We start from the raw sequence: 23,293 nt of genomic DNA, 5'->3' as shown, positions 1-23,293 counted from the left end.
GGAGGGGGGTTTAAGTGCCCTGTAAGCAAGTGGTTAAATATCTTCTTTTTCTGGTTTAGGAACAGTATAATTTTTCCCTAAAGTTACATAGAAATTCTCAAGTTTATATACTAACTTTTCATACTAGGGTCAGGATGTCTATTTTTGATCTATTATAATGGGAACATTGTATTGTACCCCTGATAAATTCCGTAATAATCTTTGAGCTGGATATAACAGATTGTTAATAATATCTCCTCTCTTCTCTCAAATAAAAGTTTATTAGAGGAAAAAATGGATAATGAGAGGGAGAATCCTCACCCCTCCTTGGACACAGTGTGATCCCCTTTGGGGTGTGGAAGGGGGAGTGAGGCTTCAACATATCTTACAATAAGCAGGTGTACAATTTGAAATTGAATGGATATAGTCAAAGTTAAGAGTTTACATTATTTTACTTATACTTTATTTCTTTATATTGTTAGTGCTGTTCACCACAGTAATAAGACAACCAATAGACTGTGATCGCATATTTTGAATTCGCTGTGGATTTTATTGTACTGTTTTTTTTGTTTTTGTTTTTTTATGCTGATTATACTGTACTATTTTTTCAATGATGATAATAAAAAACTTGAATGATAAAAAAAAAAAAATAAAAAAAAATCCCAATAAAGCATGATTCAATTTGCTCCAGCAGAAAAAAAAAATCCTTGCTGATCCCCAAGAGGCATATTCCCTGGATCTACTTTACCTGTATATATTAGTATCCAGTTATGTTATGTACATTTAGGAAGAACCCAGGCCTTTCTTAAAACAATCTATTGAACTGGTCAGAACCAGCTCTTGAGGGAGTGTATTCTACATTTTCATGGCTCTTCTGCCTTGTACACACGATCAGATTGTTGGCCAACAAAACCGTGGAATTTTGTCCGAAGGGCGTTGGCCCAAACTTGTCTTGCATGCACACGGTCACACAATTGTTGGCCAGACGTATTACGTGGTTTTTCAGCTCTTTAGCGCCACCCTTTGGGCTCCTTCTGCTAATTTCATGTTAGTAGAAGTTTGGTGAGTGTTGATTTGCGCTTTTCATTTCACACTTCTCATTTCGCACTTTTCAGTTTGCACTTTTCAGTTTCTGAACGGCCGTTCGTCAACCAGACATGTTGCGGAATCGGAGGAGATAACGTGTTATTTATTATTGGCCCTGGAGTTATTGCTTTGACATTATTTTTTTAGTTGAATAATGATTTGATTTGTTATATTTTCCTTATTTTTGGATGCATAGAATGCACTTTTTTGGTTAAGTTCTATTGGCAGTATGTCTAATTTTATTTGTTTTATTTTTTTAATGCACAATTAAAAAATTGTGGAGAATAATACTTGGCTATGTGTTTTACTTCAAAAGACAGTTTGGGAGAAGGCAGTTACATTTTAAAAAATACAATGTAAAATTGACAAGGGACACCAACATAGTAGTATCTTTGATCTTAAAAACTAGGGGATAACGGTGTTGTGGTAACTTGCCCAAATTGAAAAAAAGCATAATAATATTATTCTTGATATCACTAGAAAAAAAAAGCCTTTGAAAATTTGTTTGCAATAACTCCACCAGCAAAGCAGATTAATTATTATCCCATTAAAGAAGAAGAGAATTGTGCGCTGCATTTGGAGATTTCATAATTTGCCACGTCCGAATGTTAATTCTCCATTACGAACGCTAGTTTACAAGACCGACCGCTTCTGGCTCGTCCTTGCTTCCGAGCATGCGTGTTTGTACTTTGGACTTTTGTCCGATGGACTTGTGTACACATGCTCGGAAAATCCAACAATACACATTTGTCTGCAGAAAATTTGAAAACCTGCTAGCCAACATTTGTTGGCAGAAAGTCAGACAACAATTGTCCGATAGAGCATACACACGGTCGGATTTACCTACAACAGCCTGTCATTGAACATTTCCCGTCGGAAAGTCCGATCTTGTGTATGGGGGTTAACTGTGAAGATCCCTTTCAGTATTTGGAGATGAAATCTCTTTAGTCTCATGCACACGATCTGATTTTTGGACGAACGTTCGTCCGTTTTTTGTTGCATGCTGATCTCATGTCGATAGTGAAGAGGTTACTCACCATACGAAAATTCTTGTATGACAGAAGCATTGTAATGTGTTGAATAGTTTTGTATGTGTTCTTTCGTTTTCATTTTACTTCCGATTTTCGTATCATGTGTATGGGCCTTTTTCCTACAGATGTAAAGGGTGCCCCCTTGTCCACTGTGATGACCTTAAAGTGAATAACTCTACACTGAATTCACTATATAAACCACTTATGTACTTATACATGTTGATCATATCCCCCCTTAACCCCTTCCCGCCGAGTGTACGCAGATGTGCGTACTCGGCTTTCGGGGGTTATACCAGGATGATGCCCGCAGCTGCAGGCATCATCCCGGTACTGTTTATTTGCGAACGGCTTTCCATGTATAACAACCGATGCGGCTAAAAGCCACTCGGCTGTTATACTGGAGGAGTGGGAGGGGCTGCCCCCCTCCGCCACCTCCTGCCGCTCTTACTAGGCCTCCCGTTCCACTGGGATGCCCAATGACCAATCCCCCGCCTCCGGCGGCTAGTGATAGTCTGGAACGAATCTGTGAGTGGCTTCGTTCCAACCTCCTAATCGTAAACACGGAAGCGACGTCATGACGTCACTTCCTGTTTACTCGGCTGCCAATGGCGCCGGTTTTAAAAGAATATACAGTATTCAGAATCGCCGAAAAAGGCGATCTGAATACTTTGAAGTGCAAAGGAGGGATCGGGAGTCTTTTAGACCCCCGATCCCTCCATAAAGAGTAACTGTCACCACCTATTACTGTCACAAGGGATGTTTACATTCCTTGTGACAGCAATAAAAGTGATCAAAACATTTTCTGAAAAAAAACACAATTTATTAATATAAAAATAAATAAAATAAATAAGAAAATTTTTTTTTATAGCGCCCCCCCCCATCCCCACGAGCTCGCGCAGCAAAGAAAACACATACGGAAGTCGCGCCCGCATATGTAAACGGTGTTCAAATCACACATGTGAGGTATAACCGCGATCATCAGAGCGAGAGCAATAATTCTAGCACTAGACCTCTTCTGTAACTCTAACCTGGTAACCGTAAAAAAATTAAAAACGTCGCCTATGGAGATTTTTAGGTACCGTAGTTTGACTCCATTCCACGAGTGCATGCAATTATAAAGCGTGACATGTTTGGTATCTATTTACTCAGCGTAACATCAGCGGGCTGTTACCGTCACCTTGTTACCTGTAATTTCACCAATACTGGGTATAGGGGTCCCCGTTGAGCCTACTATAAGACAATGTAGGCACCAGTCACTTGAGTACTTTTTCAATGCTTTATTGGGAGATAACTGGAAGAAGTAGCAGGAAAGAGGTAGAAGGAGAGTTGCAGGGAAGTTCAAATACCTTTTCTTGGCGTAGCATCAAGGAATTTAAATCTTTAGAATGAATGTATCCTCAGCTCAGGATTAAATCTCTGCCACCCGGATAGGTCTCTCTCACTAACCTATCATCCGGAACGCAGTACGAACAAAAAGTCTCTGCCACAGACTTGAATGAAACAAACTCATACGATCCTCTGCCACAGGATGTAGTATTTTTCGATGAACAGCAAACACAGTACCAGAACCTTTAAGCCGACCCGGCAGTACTTGTGCGATAGGGTAGTTTAAGATATGTCCTCCAATCGAGTCACCAGGCCGTTCTTAAGACCAGCCTTGTATGGTCTCTTCCAAGATGGGTCCTCCCCTGGATCTTCCCGATTGTCCGGCTTCTTCCCGCAGGACAGACAGCACAGGACCATCCCAGCTATAGCAGGCCCCAGACAGGCTTCTGGGCCTACCCGCACGGCTACAGCAACGCAACCCTCCAGGCCGGAGGGCCGCGAGATAGAACTCACTGACACATACCTCTAGGCCAGGAGGGCCACGAGGCAAAAAGACTCCCCGAAACATGGCGTCTGTCCCATAAATACCCTCTTCCAGAATGCAACTCGGAGGACCACCTCTGCCGAGTTATCTCCGGGACAGAAGAGCACTCATACACTTCAGCATATTGCTTTCTAACACTGACCTATGATGACAACAACACCCACAGGCACAATGTGGAACTGCACGCAACACAGCCAAGCTGGAACAGAGGCTAATCTAACATTAGATTGAATCTGAACTATGTACAGAACAGATGACCCACTAAATTTACCTATAAGCGGCAGATTGAAAAATCTACCAGTGCTACACTCTTATCAGTTTGGTTGCCCTCCTCTACACTTTCTACAGTTCCCCGATATCCTTTTTGAGAACTGGTGCTCAAAACTGAACTGCATATTCCAGATGTGGTCTTACTAATGATTTGTACAGGGGCAAAATATCTCTCTCTCTCTCTCTCTCTGTAGTCCATACCTCCCAAACACAAGAAAGGATTTTGTTTGCTTTGGACTCCACACCTTGGGATTGCATGTCATTATTAAGCTTATGATCTACCAGAACACCCAGATCCTTCTCTACCATTAACTCCCCCAGTTGTTCACCCCCTAGTATGTATGATGCATGCATGTTTTTAGCCCCCAAAGGCATAACTTTACATTTATCAACATTAAACCTGATTTGCCACACGGCTGCCCAATGAAACTGTGCATTGAGGTAGGCTTGTAAGCTTGTATACTGTGTATATATTTTAGACAACTGTTTCACTGTGTTTTGATACAAGCACTATTCAGTGTAGTTTTAAGCAGTAAAAAACATGGCAGAGGTTTTTACCTTTCTCCACTCTATCCAAAATAAACCTTTCATCACTCTATGCAAAACAAAATTAAGTGGTTTTGGCTTTAGATCCATTTTAGCTGATGTTGTGCTATTTCAGTGGAAATCCCTGTGACATGACCGCCCACATCTGGTTCCTTCCTTTACCTGTCCCCCACTTTTCCCCCTGCAATGGAACAGGATTTGAAAATGTACTCAGCCTGCAACACCAAGTCTAAATGTCATCCTGAAGAGGGTAGAATGGTATTTTCACTGCACCTGCAGTGTAGGTGCAAAGCATTACATATCGGATTCAGTGCTCTCAATCCCCTGGAGTGTGAGGTAAAGCACTAAGTTTATCACTGACCATCTGCTCTAGTGTTCCCACCTTCTATGTGCACATTCTCCAGCATTCATTTTCCTGGATATTGTGCATTTTGGAGTCCTATGAATTATGGGAAAAAAGTAAAACAAAGCATGCAGTGCATTTTAATATATTTTAAAGGGTTAGTTCACCTTTACCAAAAAACGAGGTTGAATAATGCCCTTGCTATAGGTGTAGGGGATTTACATTAACCACTTGCTGCCCTCATATAGCAGAATGATGGCGGCAAAGTGGTTGTGATATCCGGACCGAACGTCATATGACATGATCAGAATAACACAGCCGGCGCAGCGCGGTGATCGGATGTGCTGTGTGTCAGTCTGACACACCGCAACTCTGATGGTGGTATGAAGCCTCTGACAGAGTCTTCTTACCATATAATCAGCTGTGACTAATCACAGCTAATTATCGCGTGAACCAGGAAGTGCCGGTAAACGGCTTTCCTCAGTTCACGCTGACGGGGAGAGCCGATCGGTGTACCAATCAGTGCCCAAAAAAGTGCCAATCAGTGCCCCATCAATAATGCCTGTCAATGCCTCATCAAAGTGCCAATCAGTGCCACTCAGTAAAGCCTGTCAGTAGCTCCTCAATAGTGCTGCCTATCCAGTGCCACCTATCAATGCCCATCAGTGCCACCTATCAGTGCCCATCAGTGCCGCTTATCAGTGCCACCTATCAGTGCCCATCAGTTTTGTTTTGTTTTTTAATTGTCAGTCTTTTTTCGTTTATAGCGCAAAAATTAAAAAACGCAGAGGTGTTCAAATACCACCAAAAGAAAGCTATATTTGTAGGAAGAAAATTATAAAAATTTAGTTTGGGTACAATGTTGCATGACCGCGCAGTTGTCATTCAAATTTTGACAGCGATGAAAGCTAAAAATTGTGCCTGGTGTGGACGTGGTTAAACAATATGTCTGATTGCAATACTCCCAGGACATTGCTAGGGTGTCGCTAAGAGAGACCTAGTCATTACTGCACACCTTCATAGGAGCTACTGCATCAGAAGAGAGTGAGGGCGTGTGAGGGTGTTTGAATCAGAGAAAGAGCTCACTCTTGTGATGATGGAGGTGAACAGTAAAAGCTAAGCATCCTGAGAGTATTCCAGTCAGGCTTCATGAAGTACATAAATGTCCTACACCTATAGTAAGGCCAATATTCAATTTTTGTCAGAGCTGCACAGTTTGTATTTATCTACAGACACCCCTTACCTGCATTGACAGTATTTTGGTAAATTTGAACCCTTGGTAAAGGGTTGGTAAAGGTAACCATTTAATGCTGTATACCAAATGGCAAGACAATACACTGCATTTTCACAATGTAAAATGGGAATCCAGTCTCAGTTTAGAATCACCAAGGGGAGTTTACAAATGCTTTACGTGTATTTCCACTTTTCCAGCCAAATTAAAATAACAACTACTTTTTAATGTTCCCATTGACATACAATAACGTTCCCCTTCTTGATAATGTTAATGTGGGCGCTGAGGAAATAAGTTTACCATAATTAAATCTGCCTGCACTCTGCTGACAGATCTCATAATCAGTTTAAAACTAGAAGTACACACTGTCTGTCCTAACAAAGAGTTAAAGATCTTAGTGTTTGGGTCCCATTGTATGTTAATGTAAAAAAAATTAAAAAAATGTCCCTACCCTACATCTGTCCCCCAATCAGACATTGCAAGCTCTTTTGAACTATTTCAATCTTGCTACAAAAAAACACTGATAGGCCCTTGAGCTCCTAATGAAAGGGGCTATGACTGAGGGAAGCATGGTCCACGGGAGTGAATATTCCTAAAAACAGTTAAAGCATACCTCCCAACTTTTTGAGATGGGAATGTGGGACACCTATTAGCACAAGTATGTAGGCATAGGGTACACCCCCCCCCCCCCCCCCAGACACGTCACCCTTAAAGGAGAATTATACAAAAAATGATTGGTTAAACCCACAAATGCATTTTTTTTTACCCCTACTACCTTTAAAACTAGCTTTTGAAATTTACAGATGCAGCCACTGGGGAACACTTTTGATAGATCAGTAGTGCTATTTATATAAAGCTATTTAGATCAGATCAAAATGAGGGATAAATGAGGAGGAAAGAGGGACAGAGGGACTTTGTTCCATATCAGAGTCAGTCCCTCGAAATCAGGGACAGTTTGGAGCTATGGTTAAAGTGGTTGTAAACCCTCTCATATACCCAGTGAAGTGAATAGCCTCAGGTGATACACAGAGATGAAACAAAACCTCCTAAATATGTTTTACTTGTTTATCTACAGTTTTCTCTTGTCTACAACCCATCAAAAGAGCACAATTGTGATAAAAATCCTTCTTCATCTGTGAGGAGCAGAGAGGAGGGGGTGGAGAATTGTACACCATGTAAGAGCTGATTGGAGGAAAGGGACACACCCCCCTCCACACAGGCAAGGAAGGAACATGCAGAGCTGTATTCTGAATAGACAAGCTGTGTGCTTATCTCCTTCCCTGTAACAAATGTATCTCATGTGTCAGGAAAACTTCTCAGAAGTGACTCATGCTGATAACAGAGGAGTGAAGCATCAGAGAGAAAGGACACTTAGAGCTTTAGAGAGAGACAAGTACATTAAACACTCTGGATGTATGTGCTTTGTTCACATTTTATGACTGTGGTTTACAACCACTTTAATTTTTAAGCATCTCACTGATAATTGGCTATGGTGGCATAGGGTAAAGGGGTGGAGATAATTGGCTATGGTGGCATAGGGTAAAGGGGTGGAGCATAAACTCTAGTCAAGGCTATGCTGACGTAACCATCGCTGATCTGAAGACCTTCAGCTCTCAGGAGAGTTGGACATCTGCCCCATGTGCTTCTGCTGTATCCCAGCATGGATACTAAGGGCCTCCTCTTCAAGATCAGGAAATTCTAGAAGGCAGCCCAGCTGGCTTGTTGGGTCATCTGCACTTTTCAATATACAGTAGCTTGGCCTCAGCAGTTCAAATGGAGCTGCCAGGGCCGATCCTAGGTGGGTAAGCGAGGTGCAGTTCATCCGGGCGCCACAGAGGTGGGTGCGCTCAAGCGCCAGAGTGCTCCCCTCCCTCCTTCTCCTCCTCTCTTTGTTGGTGTCCAGAAGCCGCTCTCTCCGACGCTCACCGACGCCGCTGAGTTTACTGTCCAAGTCCGTCCCCCCTCTATCCTCCTGTCAGAAGAGATCGGAGCGGCTGTCTCTGTTCGGAGAGAGACCCACGCAGTGACGTTGTTGGGGGGCGGTCCGTGCCGTGCAGTGCCTGTCATTTGTTCTTCTCCTCCTCTCTGTCATGAACTTCTCCACCCGGGCGGCGCGGCTGCACACTATCCTCTCCTCTCCAGCTGCCGTCCGGGTGGGGTTTGTCCTGAGGGGGGTCTGTACTAATGGAGGGGGTGGTTTGTGGGGGGGTCTGTACTAATGGAGGGAGGGTGGTTTGTGGGGGGTCTGTACTAATGGAGGGAGGGTGGTTTGTGGGGGGGTCTGTACTAATAGAGGGCTGGTGGTTTGTGGGGGGTCTGTACTAATGGAGGGGGGGTGGTTTGTGAGGGGGTCTATACTAATGGAGGGGGGTGGTTTGTGGGGGGTCTGTACTAATGTGGGGTGGTTTGTGGGGGGTCTGTACTAGTGGAGGGGGGTCTGTACTAATGGGGGGGTGGTTTGTAGGGGGTCTGTACTAATGGAGGGGGGTCTCTACTAATGGAGGGGGTGGTTTGTCCGGGGGGGGTCTGTACTAATGGAGGGGGGTCTCTACTAATGGAGGGGGGTAGTTTGTCCTGAAGGGGGTCTGTACTAATAGAGGGGGTGGTTTATGGGGGGTCTGTACTAATGAAGGGGGGTGGTTTGTCGGGGGGGTCTGTACTAATGGAGGGGGGGTGGTTTGTCCTGGGGGTCTGTACTAATGGAGGGGGGAGGTTTGTCCTGAGGGGGATCTGTACTAATGGAGAGGGGGTGGTTTGTCCTGGGGGGGTCTGTACTAATGGAGGGGGGTGTTTGTCCTGGGGGGTCTGTACTAATGGAGGGGGGTCTGTACTGAGGGAGGGGTTTATACTTAGTGGGGAGTCTGCACTGACAGAGGGGGGTCTATACTTAGTGGAGGGGGGTTTGTACTGAGGGGTTACTATAGTTGGTGGGGGGGTGACACCAACCCTAGTGATGCCACTGCAGCCTCGGGCTCTTCTTTCCCCTCTCCCTCTCCTCACGCTGCTGTACTAGTGAGCAGCGCTTGCCAGCACAGCTGCCCACTATGTTTCTTCCCTCGCCTTCATATCAGCCTGGGAAGAAATAGAATAAAAAAATTAGCAGAGAAGAGGATTGTGGGACATGTAGTCCAGAGGACTGGCAGCCCCACTGTAACACGGAAACTGCAGCCCACACAGCATGCCCAGCTGAATGGGAGGGAGAGTCAGGAGCCCGGGAAAGCTTTCAGGGAAGTGCACCCAGGACTCCAGAGAACCCTGCTGCCCTGCGCCACCAGAGGGAAAGCCACACAGCCTATGCCATCCCTGGTGGAGAAAGGAATGGAGTCATTGCCAGAATACAGAACTGGGTTCTACCCAGCGGAATCGCCATGGGCAATTCAGAGTGAGCTGACTCCTGATCAGAGGAACCGTTGTTGCTGGGTCAGTTGAGAGGGCCGATCGGCCATTATCTCCTGTAGTATGTCTGCAGTCTCTGACCATCTCCTGTATTATATCTGCAGTCTCTGACCATCTCCTGTAATATGTCTGCACTCTCTGACCGTCTCCTGTAATATGTCTGCACTCTCTGACCGTCTCCTGTAATATGTCTGCACTCTCTGACCGTCTCCTGTGGTATGTCTGCAGTCTCTGACCATCTCCTGTATTATATATGCAGTCTCTGACCATATTATGTTTTATATCTGCAGTCTCTGACCATCTCCTGTGCTATGTCTGCAGTCTCTGACCATCTCCTGTGCTATGTCTGCAGTCTCTGACCATCTCCTGTGCTATGTCTGCAGTCTCTGACCATCTCCTGTGCTATGTCTGCAGTCTCTGACCATCTCCTGTATAATATATCTGCAGTCTCTGACCACCTCCTGTAATATGTCTGCACTCTCTGACCATCTCCTGTAATATGTCTGCACTCTCTGACCGTCTCCTGTAATATGTCTGCACTCTCTGACCGCCTCCTGTAATATGTCTGCACTCTCTGACCATCTCCTGTATTATATATGCAGTCTCTGACCATCTCCTGTGCTACAGTCAGGTCCATAAATATTGGGACATTGACACAATTCTAATCTTTTTAGCTCTATACACCACTACAATGGATTTGAAATGAACAAGATGTGCTTTAAATGCAGACTTTCAGCTTTAATTTGAGGGTATTTAAATCCAAATCAGGTGAACGGTGTAGGAATTACAACAGTTTGTATATGTGCCTCCCACTTTTTAAGGGACCAAAAGTAATGGGACAATTGGCTGCTAAGCTGTTCCATGGCCAGGTGTGTGTTATTCCCTCATTATCCCATTTACAAGGAGCATATCAAAGGTCCAGAGTTCATTTCAAGTGTTCTATTGGCATTTGGAATCTGTTGCTGTCAACTCTCAATATGAGATCCAAAGAGCTGTCATTATCAGTGAAGCAAGCCATCATTAGGCTAAAAAAACAAAACAAACCCATCAGAGAGATAACACCCAGAGGGAAAACACCCTTCACAACAGTTGGCCAGATCAAGAACACTCTCCAGGAGGTAGGTGTATGTGTGTCAAAGTCAACAATCAAGAGAAGACTTCACCAGAGTGAATACAGAGGGTTCACCACAAGATGTAAACCATTGGTGAGCCTCAAAAACAGGAAGGCCAGATTAGAGCAACAACAACATCTAAAAAAGCCTTCACAGTTCTGGAACAACATCCTATGGACAGATGAGACCAAGATCAATTTGTACCAGAGTGATGGGAAGAGAAGAGTATGGAGAAGGAAAGGAACTGCTCATGATCCAAAGCATACCACCTCATCATTGAAGCATGGTAGTGGTAGAGTCATGGCGTGGGCATGGAACTGGTTCTCTTGTATTTATTGATGATGTGACTGCTGACAAAAGCAGCAGGATGAATTCTGAAGTGTTTCGGGCAATATTATCTGCTCATATTCAGCAAAATGCTTCAGAACTCATTGGACGGCGCTTCACAGTGCAGATGGACAATGACCCAAAGCATACTGTGAAAGCAACCAAAGAGTTTTTTAAGAGGAAAAAGTGGAATGTTATGCAATGGCCAAGTCAATCACCTGACCTGAATCCGATTGAGCATGCATTTCACTTGCTGATGACAAAAATGAAGGGAAAATGCCCCAAGAACAAGCAGGAATTGAAGACAGTTGCAGTAGAGGCCTGGCAGAGCATCACCAGGGATGAAACCCAGCGCCTGGTGATGTCTATGCATTCCAGACTTCAGGCTGTAATTGACTGCAAAGGATTTGCAACCAAGTATTAAAAAGTGAAAGTGTGATGGATGATTGTTAATCTGTCCCATTACTTTTGGTCCCTTAAAAAGTGGGAGGCACATATACAAACTATTGTAATTCCTACACCGTTCACCTGATTTGGATGTAAATACCCTCAAATTAAAGCCAAAAGTCTGCAGTTAAAGCACATCTTGTTTGTTTCATTTCAAATCCATTGTGGTGGTGTATAGAGCCAAAAAGATTAGAATTGTGTCGATGTCCCAATATTTATGGACCTGACTGTATGTCTGCAGTCTCTGACCATCTCCTGTATTATATCTGCACTCTCTGACCATCTCCTGTAACATGTTTACACTCTCTGACCGTCTCCTGTAGTATGTCTGCACTCTCTGACCATCTCCTGTACTATGTCTGCAGTCTCTGACCATCTCCTGTGCTATGTCTGCAGTCTCTGACCATCTCTTGTATTATGTCTGCAGTCTCTGACTGTCTCTTGTATCATGTCTGCAGTCTCTGACCATCTCCTGTATCATGTCTGCAGTCTCTGACCATCTCCTGTGCTATGTCTGCAGTCTCTGACCATCTCCTGTAATATGTCTGCACTCTCTGACCATCTCCTGTAATATGTTTGCACTCTCTGACCGTCTCCTGTAATATGTCTGCACTCTCTGACCATCTCCTCTACTATGTCTGCAATCTCTGACCATCTCCTGTGCTATGTCTGCAGTCTCTGACCGTCTCTTGTATCATGTCTGCAGTCTCTGACCATCTCCTGTATCATGTCTGCAGTCTCTGACCGTCTCTTGTATCATGTCTGCAGTCTCTGACCATCTCCTGTATCATATCTGCAGTCTCTGACCATCTCCTGTACTATGTCTGCAGTCTCTGACCATCTCTTGTATCATGTCTGCAGTCTCTGACCATCTCCTGTATCATATCTGCAGTCTCTGACCATCTCCTGTACTATGTCTGCAGTCTCTGACCATCTCTTGTATCATGTCTGCAGTCTCTGACCATCTCCTGTACTATGTCTGGGGGCTCTTTCTAACAGACTCTCTAAAAGAAGCCCTCTCTGTGTGCATCAGAGAGACTCCCCTCCAGGTCTTATTAGTGTACGCTCTTCCTGTATTTTTTTTTTATTGTTAAAAGATCATGGGAGGATCCCAGGGTAACAAAGGCTTCTTAGGGGAGCATTTCTGTGTTTGAGTCGTTGCCATAGAAACAGGTGTAAAGGGGAGGAGTTTGTAAGATGACAACGTCCATGTGGGGGCGCCAGAAATATTTCTGCACCCAGGCGTCTGTGACCCTAGGATTGGCCCTGGGAGCTGCACAATTACTTCACAAGGCTCTTTGAGTTACTCCCTTTTATGCCTACTCCCAAACTACTGCTGTTAGTGCACTCATAATCAACTGCATATCCAAGAGACTCCTTCACTCTTACCAGTACCACCAAATGTAATTATTTAATTACCCACAGCTGGATGCCAAGGACATTTTCCAATTTACTTCAGAGATAACCAATGCATGTTTCCACTGCTGAATCTCTATTTGACTGCTATTTGACAGAAACCGGTCGCCCTCTCCTTCTGGTCCACTTCTGCAACCTCTTCACAATGAGTATGACTGTAGATTAGTTTGGGATTGCGTGAGTAATGCTGATATACCAGTATTGTCTCATGTATGGCAGTAATTCCGCGCTTAGGAAGAGAAGGGACTGCTGCCCCCCTACAAATGAATATCACCAAGTGTGATATCCAAAAAATGGGTAATGATCTAAACAGGGGTGTTGGCGCTGTCCGGCTATATGCACATAAAGGTATATAAAAAACTACTCAAATAAATAAAGCAGAAGTACTTGTGAAAGAGGTGATGCGTGTAAACAATACGTGACAGGGCTAGGGTGTATTAAATGCAAACAATACCCTAGGCAGATAATAATACTAATAAAGTGCTGCGTGCTCCTAAAAAAATGAAAAATGTGCCTTAGTCCCAATTAATCAAATGTCCATATGTATGTAAAAGAATATACCACTAATGCAAAGTGTGTAAAATACAACCAGTCTCCCTGGCTTAAAAATGCAGTAAAGTGCAAAGTGCTCCTAAACAAATGTGTCTTAATCTCAATGCATCAAATACCATAAAAATAAATAAAAATAAAAAATAAATAAATAAATAAAAAATGTACCCGCAGGTGAATAAACAATAGTGGCAATCAAAACAGAAATTTTGCAAATCAAGCACACAATGGAAAAAATATTAATTTAGAAGATATCCCCAACAAGTGTGCATAAAAATATATAGAAAGGTATGTAAATGTCCAAAGTTCAAAATCCCAAAAAAATGTGTCCTTATAGTGAAAAAACAGTGATCTCAGCTTTAACAGATGTAGTCCCCGTCCTCCACCGCACACCCACTCGTGCTTGCACTCACCGGACTACCTCACCCCTGCAGGGGTAAAGGCATATGTGGAAAAATCCCACGATGGCGAATCCAGGGGGGGGGGGGGGGGGGGGGTTTCCTCCGTTGAATGGTGTTATGTCCTTAGTAATATCCCCAGTAACGAACATCCATGTAAAGTGAGGAAGAAGGAAACTTCATAGCGTAACTCCACAAAAATTATATGAATTTTATTGATAAAAGTCCATGACAAACGTGCTAAAAAGTAAATCGTAAAAACAAATGTAAAAAACGCCGGAGCTGACAGTGCTCCAGAAGCCGGGTCTCAGCTGTTGAGCAGCGTGGTGTGGCGTGCGTTCCACCGCTCACAGCTGTAAACCGGAACAAACACAGAGAAGGTACTGACGTGTGCGTATCACGAGGCCACGCCTTACGCGTTTCGTCATCAAGACGTCATCTGAGGCGCGGCCATCTTGGTACTCCACACGTCTAAATAGGGAAATGGAGGTGCCGCGGAAGCCAATCAATTGCTCCTAACCTACCCTCGTGACCTCTGATCGAGACCATGTGGTATACTTGCTGTTGGTAATGCGCCATCATGTGGATGTAATAAATAATTACATGTTTAGGCGCCTCCATTTAATTTTACAAAGTGAAATAAATATAAATAATGATAAATAATGATCGGCAAGAAGATGTAAACCAATGCTAAATATAAAAAAATGTAAATATATAAATCACACTGCATACCCCAAGACGCACAATGTCACATCAAAATGCATATATGAAGAAAAAGTATTATATATATATGTAAAAAATAAGATAAAAAATAGGATAAAAATAAGAATAAGAATACAAATACAAATATATTCAAAAATTAAAAAGGGGATCTTACAAGCAATAGAAACATGGTGCGTAATGGGGGACAGCAGACACAGAGAAAACATCAAAAGAAATATATGTGCTTGTAAAAATGATGTGTGCAATTAGACCTATCTTCAGAAAAAGGAGGCAGTAGGGATAAAAATCCATAGAAGTCAAAAACCTATGCAGTCAGAGCCTAAGGCCTTGGTATGAAATACCGATAAACTGCAGTAAAATGTGTGGGGTACACGAAGAGAATAAAATAGAGATAATTCAAATGTTGGTGTAGATGAGGATAACGACTTAAAAACCACAGACTAGGTCTAAGTTTGATATAATTAGAGGAGTTTTGGAATTGCAAGGGGGTTGGTAGCACATATACTAAAATTGGAACGATACAGAGAAGATTAGCATGGCCCCTGTGCAAGGATGACACGCAAATTCGTGAAGCGTTCCATATTTATAAGTGCTTGCTTCGGCAGCACATATACTAAAATTGGAACGATACAGAGAAGATTAGCATGGCCCCTGTGCAAGGATGACACGCAAATTCGTGAAGCGTTCCATATTTATACACAAAGAAATCCAGAAGCTCTCATATTTGGAAAACGATTAAAGAGATCGGCAAGAGGAAGGAGGTGGTAATAAGACCCGCGGACAAAGGAGGGGGTCTGGTCATCCTGAAAAAAGAGGAATACGAAGAGGAAATGAATAATTTACTGGGAGTTGAAAATACTTATAAAAAATTGAAGTGTAATCCCAAACCACAATATTTAAGGAACCTAAAAAGATTGGTAAAAAAGGGGAGTGTAGCAGGAATTTTGAACAAAAAAGAAGCCAGATACCTGATTCCGGATTCCACGAAAACCCCGGTTATATACTATCTGCCCAAAATACATAAGCGGCTGAATAAACCACCGGGTAGACCTATCATTAGTGGGTTGGATTCCCTATTCTCGAGATTAGGTGAATACATAGATCGTTTTCTGAAACCAGTGGTGGTAAAGGGAAGGTCCTATCTCAGGGATAGCACTCAACTCATCAATGAATTGAGAACAATCACTGGAACTGATCGCTGTCTTCTGGCAACGATTGACGTCAATTCATTGTACACAAGTATCAAGCAGAAGGATGGGCTTAGAGGGGTTGAGAAAGCTTTACACGAATGTTCAGACCTCAAGCAAGAGCAAATACAATTTATTTTGGAAGGCCTGGAACTGGCGATGGGGAGTAACTACTTCTGGTATCAAAAAGATTTCTATGTACAGAAGAAGGGGGTTGCTATGGGTGCCAAATACGCGCCGAGTGTGGCGAATTTATTTATGGACCTATTGGAAGAGCGCTACATATATGGTATCAGAAGACCCGAGATAAAGTTTTACCGTCGGTATATTGACGATGTAATTATCCTGTGGGAAGGGGACTCTGATTCCTTTGAGAGGTTCCTGGTTGAACTCAACCAGAACGAATATGGCATTTCCTTCACTGGAAAGACTGACTGGGACGCGATAGAATATTTAGACCTACAGATTTTTAAACAGGATGGAGAGCTGTCAACAAGGACTTTTTTTAAACCCACTGACCGCAACGGGTATATACCCATCTCGAGCTGCCACCATCCGAAATGGAAAAAGAACATACCCAAGGGGCAGTTCTTGAGAATACGGAGGAACTGCGGGAATATCGAAGACTATCGAAACCAGACAGATACCTTAATTAAGAAATTTTCTGATAAAGGATATGACCCGGAAACTCTGGTCAAAATAAGAAATGAGATACAAGGATATGACCGGAACTCCTTGTTAACAAAGGAGGGTAACAATAAGAAGAATTCTCCGGTAGACATCTCCTTTGTCACAGGGTTCAACAATCAATACAGATCTATTGAGCACATTGTAAGGAAATATTGGCCGATTCTAAAATCCGATAGAACCCTTGGGAATTTACTGACAAAAAAACCTCGGTTCATCTATAGGAGAGCACCTACTCTCAGAAACCACCTGGTCCATAATGTTATTGATCCTCCTAAGAATGTAAAATTGTTCTCTGATATGAAGGGATTTTATAAATGTCAAAAGTGTTTGGCCTGTCGGGTCAGTAAAAAACAACCTAAAAAGAGAACATCTTTTAGGGCCAGGAATGGCAAGGAGTATGAGATTAGGGAGCTGGTCACCTGCAATACCACCCATGTAACCTACATCATTGAATGTCCCTGCCGACTGCAATATGTGGGCAGGACTACTAGACCCCTCTGTGTACGGATTAGGGAACATATTAATAACATCAGAAAAGGGTTTCCTAAACATAATCTCTCCAGACACTTCGATGAATTCCACCATAGGGACCCGTCCGGGCTGATTTTTTACGGTATTGATACCGTCAAAAATCACTGGAGGGGGGGCAGCAAAAGGGTGATGATATCGCAGAATGAAACAAGATGGATACATCGTTTGGACTGCCTTGTCCCCAGGGGTCTGAACGTAGAGATAGACCTCAATTGTTTCTTGTCCAACTTCTAGATGCCCCCCATCAACTATACCAACCCCCTTGCAATTCCAAAACTCCTCTAATTATATCAAACTTAGACCTAGTCTGTGGTTTTTAAGTCTTTATCCTCATCTACACCAACATTTGAATTATCTCTATTTTATTCTCTTCGTGTACCCCACACATTTTACTGCAGTTTATCGGTATTTCATACCAAGGCCTTAGGCTCTGACTGCATAGGTTTTTGACTTCTATGGATTTTTATCCCTACTGCCTCCTTTTTCTGAAGATAGGTCTAATTGCACACATCATTTTTACAAGCACATATATTTCTTTTGATGTTTTCTCTGTGTCTGCTGTCCCCCATTACGCACCATGTTTCTATTGCTTGTAAGATCCCCTTTTTAATTTTTGAATATATTTGTATTTGTATTCTTATTCTTATTTTTATCCTATTTTTTATCTTATTTTTTACATATATATATAATACTTTTTCTTCATATATGCATTTTGATGTGACATTGTGCGTCTTGGGGTATGCAGTGTGATTTATATATTTACATTTTTTTATATTTAGCATTGGTTTACATCTTCTTGCCGATCATTATTTATCATTATTTATATTTATTTCACTTTGTAAAATTAAATGGAGGCGCCTAAACATGTAATTATTTATTACATCCACATGATGGCGCATTACCAACAGCAAGTATACCACATGGTCTCGATCAGAGGTCACGAGGGTAGGTTAGGAGCAATTGATTGGCTTCCGCGGCACCTCCATTTCCCTATTTAGACGTGTGGAGTACCAAGATGGCCGCGCCTCAGATGACGTCTTGATGACGAAACGCGTAAGGCGTGGCCTCGTGATACGCACACGTCAGTACCTTCTCTGTGTTTGTTCCGGTTTACAGCTGTGAGCGGTGGAACGCACGCCACACCACGCTGCTCAACAGCTGAGACCCGGCTTCTGGAGCACTGTCAGCTCCGGCGTTTTTTACATTTGTTTTTACGATTTACTTTTTAGCACGTTTGTCATGGACTTTTATCAATAAAATTCATATAATTTTTGTGGAGTTACGCTATGAAGTTTCCTTATTCCTCACTTTACATGGATGTTCGTTACTGGGGATATTACTAAGGACATAACACCATTCAACGGAGGAAACCCCCCCCCCCCCCCCCTGGATTCGCCATCGTGGGATTTTTCCACATATGCCTTTACCCCTGCAGGGGTGAGGTAGTCCGGTGAGTGCAAGCACGAGTGGGTGTGCGGTGGAGGACGGGGACTACATCTGTTAAAGCTGAGATCACTGTTTTTTCACTATAAGGACACATTTTTTTGGGATTTTGAACTTTGGACATTTACATACCTTTCTATATATTTTTATGCACACTTGTTGGGGATATCTTCTAAATTAATATTTTTTCCATTGTGTGCTTGATTTGCAAAATTTCTGTTTTGATTGCCACTATTGTTTATTCACCTGCGGGTACATTTTTTATTTATTTATTTATTTTTTATTTTTATTTATTTTTATGGTATTTGATGCATTGAGATTAAGACACATTTGTTTAGGAGCACTTTGCACTTTACTGCATTTTTAAGCCAGGGAGACTGGTTGTATTTTACACACTTTGCATTAGTGGTATATTCTTTTACATACATATGGACATTTGATTAATTGGGACTAAGGCACATTTTTCATTTTTTTAGGAGCACGCAGCACTTTATTAGTATTATTATCTGCCTAGGGTATTGTTTGCATTTAATACACCCTAGCCCTGTCACGTATTGTTTACACGCATCACCTCTTTCACAAGTACTTCTGCTTTATTTATTTGAGTAGTTTTTTATATACCTTTATGTGCATATAGCCGGACAGCGCCAACACCCCTGTTTAGAGTATTGTCTCATGACCACATTTTTAAAGTAGTTAAGTCAGTTTTGTTACAAATGGGTGTAATGCCAAATATGGGCCCTCAGCTGTTCCAGTGCTTAGGAGTTCACTCGGTGATTCCTTATGGGCTATTTTCCCTTTGGGTAAGCATTTGTCCCCAAAGATAAAGAATAAAATATGGAAGTACAAGTTCAATTACATTCTTTTGCTGATTTCAGTAGTTTCAACGTGAAAGCCTAAAAACCAAAGCAGCTCCCCCATACCTTTGGAACTGGCTTCAGGGCCTCTGCACTTAGATACTCTTTAAGATGCTTCCAGACTTATGCTCCTCTCTTTTTTTAACTAGACCTGATCTGGGGGACCTTAGAAGTGGTGGGAAAATGCTGGTTCATCTAGAATATAATGGTATATATGGAGCTCCACTTTGATTATCAGGATGATAGCCTCTAGCTGTTGCTCATATGCCCACATAGGCCTACCTCCTTTCAGTCTACTGCAGGAACTCTCACCAGCAATATCCAAATAAAGGCATCTGCTGTATGCGTAATGAAGCCACTGCACGTGATACACTGTGTGTTGCAGCTGAAAAGATTGGAACGGAGTTAAATATGAGACACATGTTTGGCTCATTTGAACTTTTTCCTATTACAACTTACAGGTGTCCCCGCTTAAACTGTCCCCAAAAAAAGAACAAGGCAAGTACTGCCTTATTAATCACTTTTTATTACCTTTTGGATTGTCTGTAATGCAGAGTACACACGATTGAAATTCCACCAGCAAAACTCAGATGAGAGCTTTTTGTCAGAAAATGCGACCGTGTGTATGCTCCATCAGTCTTTTGCTGGCGGAATTCCAGACAGCAAAAGATTGGGAGCATGTTCTCTATTTTTCAGTCGGGAAAAGTTCCTTTCCGAAAATGCGATCGTCTGTACAAATTCCGACGTGCAAAATTCCTACGCATGCTCGGAAACAATTCGACGCATGCTCGGAACATTGAACTTCATTTTCTCGGGTCGTCATAGTGTTGTACGTCACCGCATTCTTGACGGTCGAAAGTTCAGAGAACTTTTGTGTGACCGTGTGTATGCAAGGCAAGCTTGAGCGGAATTCTGTCAGAAAAACCATCCAAGTTTTTTCCAACGGAAAATCTGCTCATGTGTATGGGGCATTAGTGATAACATTGATAAGGAGGAATCACAATAGAGCTAATAAACGGTTAGCGGCTGGTGGAGGGCAAGAGCGAATTGACGTATGATCACCAGCTTGGAAGGAGGTGGAATCTGATGGATGGCTGGAGCCCCTATTAACCACAGGGGCCTGAATGTCGGCTTCTAACTGGTGGCTAGAGCCGAATGGCAGAGTCCGATTGGCAGCTGAAGCCGATAGGCGGCGTCTGAATGGCGGTTGGAGCCAAGTGGCAGCGTCCAATTGGTGGCTGGAGCCAAGAGGCAGCATCCGACTAACGGCTGGAACCGAGTGGCGCTGTCTAATTGATGGCTGGAGCCAAGTGGCAACGTCTGATTAGTGGCTAGAGCCGAGTACCGCCATTCGATTGACAGCTGGAGCGGAGTCTCTACTGATCCATGGCCAGAGCGACCAGAGCGAGGTGCAGATTAAAGAGTGGCTGAAGTGGGCAACCAGCAGACCGATGGCCAGAGCAAGACGGTAGAGTGGCAAGATGAGGTCAGTAAGCAGCTGGAGCAGGTCAGTTGGTAAGCGGCTGTATCAGGTTTGACACTGAAGCGTGGTAATGGCTAGATGGCAGCTGTAGTAGCAGGATGGTATATTGACCCTTCAGCCCAATGTAGCCCAATGGGGGAAGATTAAGGAGCAGCTTAAGAGGTCGGGGGGGCAAGGTATCAAAGTTGTGAGCTTTGATACTGACATTGGGGAGTCAGCCGGGGTCAACAATATAACGGGATGGCGAGATATCAGCTCCAAGGGCCTGGTTCCAGGAGGTGTCAGCGTTAAACAGGATGGTAACGGTAGATTGTGAGTTTAGAGCTACGCCCACCCACTCACATCACTTCCTCTGCAACTGAGGTTTTTAGGAGACTGTTGGTAGGGCTAAATCAGCAGGACTAAAGGTGGTCTCACTACTCATTACTTGGTTACCGTGTCTATTATTTGTCTGACAACTGACTGGTCTCTAGTTCCTCTCCAATGACTCCAAAGGCTGAAGGACTGAAGGACCTCTCAGTTTGTCATTTAGTTGACTTGGTAATCTGTCCAAACCGGCAACCAGAAGCTACCCTACTCCAGCCATTTACCAGCGTTTAATCCGCATTAGGCGCCTACTATTTGCCAACCTGCTCCAAACAAGTTTACAAGCATTTAGAAGTACATAAGTTACTAAATAAATATATTCTATAATTGCAGCTTTAACTTAGCTTGGAGAGCAAAAAGACACTATACCTGGGTGGAGAAATAAGGAGTGAAGGAGAGAGGAGCCCTGTTCTTCTTAGCCAATGAACTTGTGGTGTGGAAATTTATAGCATAAGCAACCTGATACATGTGGGGACATTAATTATTATACTACATCACTACTAGAAACTCCCCGGTAGAGGAAGTTAAATAGCGGCTCAGGAAAACAATTACATTTCTGTTTGTGTTTATTATTCAATAACATTTAACATACCAATACCCTAGTTTGTTGTTTTTTTTCTTTTATAATACACAACTATATATAAGTGATCTGTCTGCTACAGGGAAAGTGCTGCAGGTTATGACCCGTCAAAGGAGAAGGGAGCAGGAAATGGAGGAATTGGAGAAGGCAGTACAGGACACTGAAGAACCCTGTGTGGAAGGTGCTCCCAATATTCCTCATGGTAAAACCCAGGTAGCTCTTAAAAAAGGGTTTAGAGAAAATGCTATTAAACAGGGACTTGAATCTTACAAACTTTCTAAACCCAGTTCAATGGAGAGCATTGACACACAGGACAAGCAGGACATACAAGACATTTCTCAAAGAGACCCCCATCGACTCCAGACTGATCCCAATTTGGTAGATTCTGATTTAACACACATCCCTCGGATCCCATGGGTTTCATGGGGTTTGGAGGGGAGATCAATATCCAGTATGTCTTTAATGTCAACTCCAGACTCCAAAATAAACACGGAGTCAGTGGACCATCTGCCGCATAACCAGGAGGCAGGTGGTGGTCGGGTATCAAAAAAACTGCAGAATAGCCCACCTTCTTCTGTATTAACAGTGGAACCCACACAAAGTGATGTCTTTATGGCCGTACAGACAAGAACAAGGTGGTAGTAACTGTAAGCGCAAGCACGTAAGTGCACACATTGGCTGAAATGTTCCGCTAAATAAGCAATAAGTTCATAAATAGTTCAAGGGTTAATTTTGGCAGATCAATGGCGGCTGCTGTCCTCAGAGAGCTGGCTCTTTGTTTAGGCAAGAAGAAGGTTGAGAAGGAAGCGCCACCTAAGTGTAGTATTAGAGACAGCTTTTAATGGTACAGATAAAATCACACTTACAAGAAACAGGAAATACAAAGGCTTATCTGTGTGTCAGTGGTCCGTAGGGAAGCCTCAGATCCAATAGAGCCAATAGAAGATGCAGCAGCTCCGAGCGCGTAGCCTGCCTATCCAACCCTTCTCACTCTGTGGAGTCCTCCCCCGGAAGTGATCCCATGACCTGTGACCTCAGCCCCAGCTTCTTCCTGATGGCCACAGGATCTGCTCCAGGCTAAGCAGCAACAAAGACTGCAGCTTCCCATCTCTGCATAGAAAAATGGATTCGGATCTGAGGCTTCCCTATGGACCACTGACACACAGATGAGCCTTTGTATTTCCTGCTTCTTGTAAATGTGATTTTATCTGTGTCATTAAAAGCTGTCCCTAATATTACACTTAGGTGGCGTTTCCTTCTCTACCTTCTTTATGGCCGTACAGGCCTGCAATGACTCATTATTATCATTAACAAATCAGATGTTGGAATTAAAGTGGGACATTGCAGTTATGAGGCAGGAGAATAAAAAAATATGTGAACGTACGACTGCTATAGAAGGGAGGGTGGGTGTGCTGGAGGATGTTTTACCCCT

At 43.1% G+C, this 23,293-nt stretch overlaps 2 non-coding genes across 2 annotated transcripts; both read left to right on the top strand.

The window, feature by feature from the left end:
• Positions 1-15,202: 15,202 nt before the first annotated feature.
• Positions 15,203-15,311, top strand: LOC141101916 (U6 spliceosomal RNA). The gene has a single exon (XR_012235051.1). It is a non-coding gene; the product is annotated as a U6 spliceosomal RNA (small nuclear RNA).
• A 2-nt stretch (positions 15,312-15,313) lies between these two features.
• LOC141101911 (U6 spliceosomal RNA) lies at positions 15,314-15,420 on the top strand. Its single transcript, XR_012235047.1, has one exon. It is a non-coding gene; the product is annotated as a U6 spliceosomal RNA (small nuclear RNA).
• The last annotated feature ends 7,873 nt before the right edge of the window (positions 15,421-23,293 follow it).

The sequence above is a fragment of the Aquarana catesbeiana genome, linkage group LG06 (assembly GCF_042186555.1).
Source record: "Aquarana catesbeiana isolate 2022-GZ linkage group LG06, ASM4218655v1, whole genome shotgun sequence".
NCBI lineage: Eukaryota > Metazoa > Chordata > Amphibia > Anura > Ranidae > Aquarana > Aquarana catesbeiana.
The sequence above is the reverse complement of the archived record's forward strand: the minus strand, read 5'-3'. Positions and strand labels throughout refer to the sequence as shown.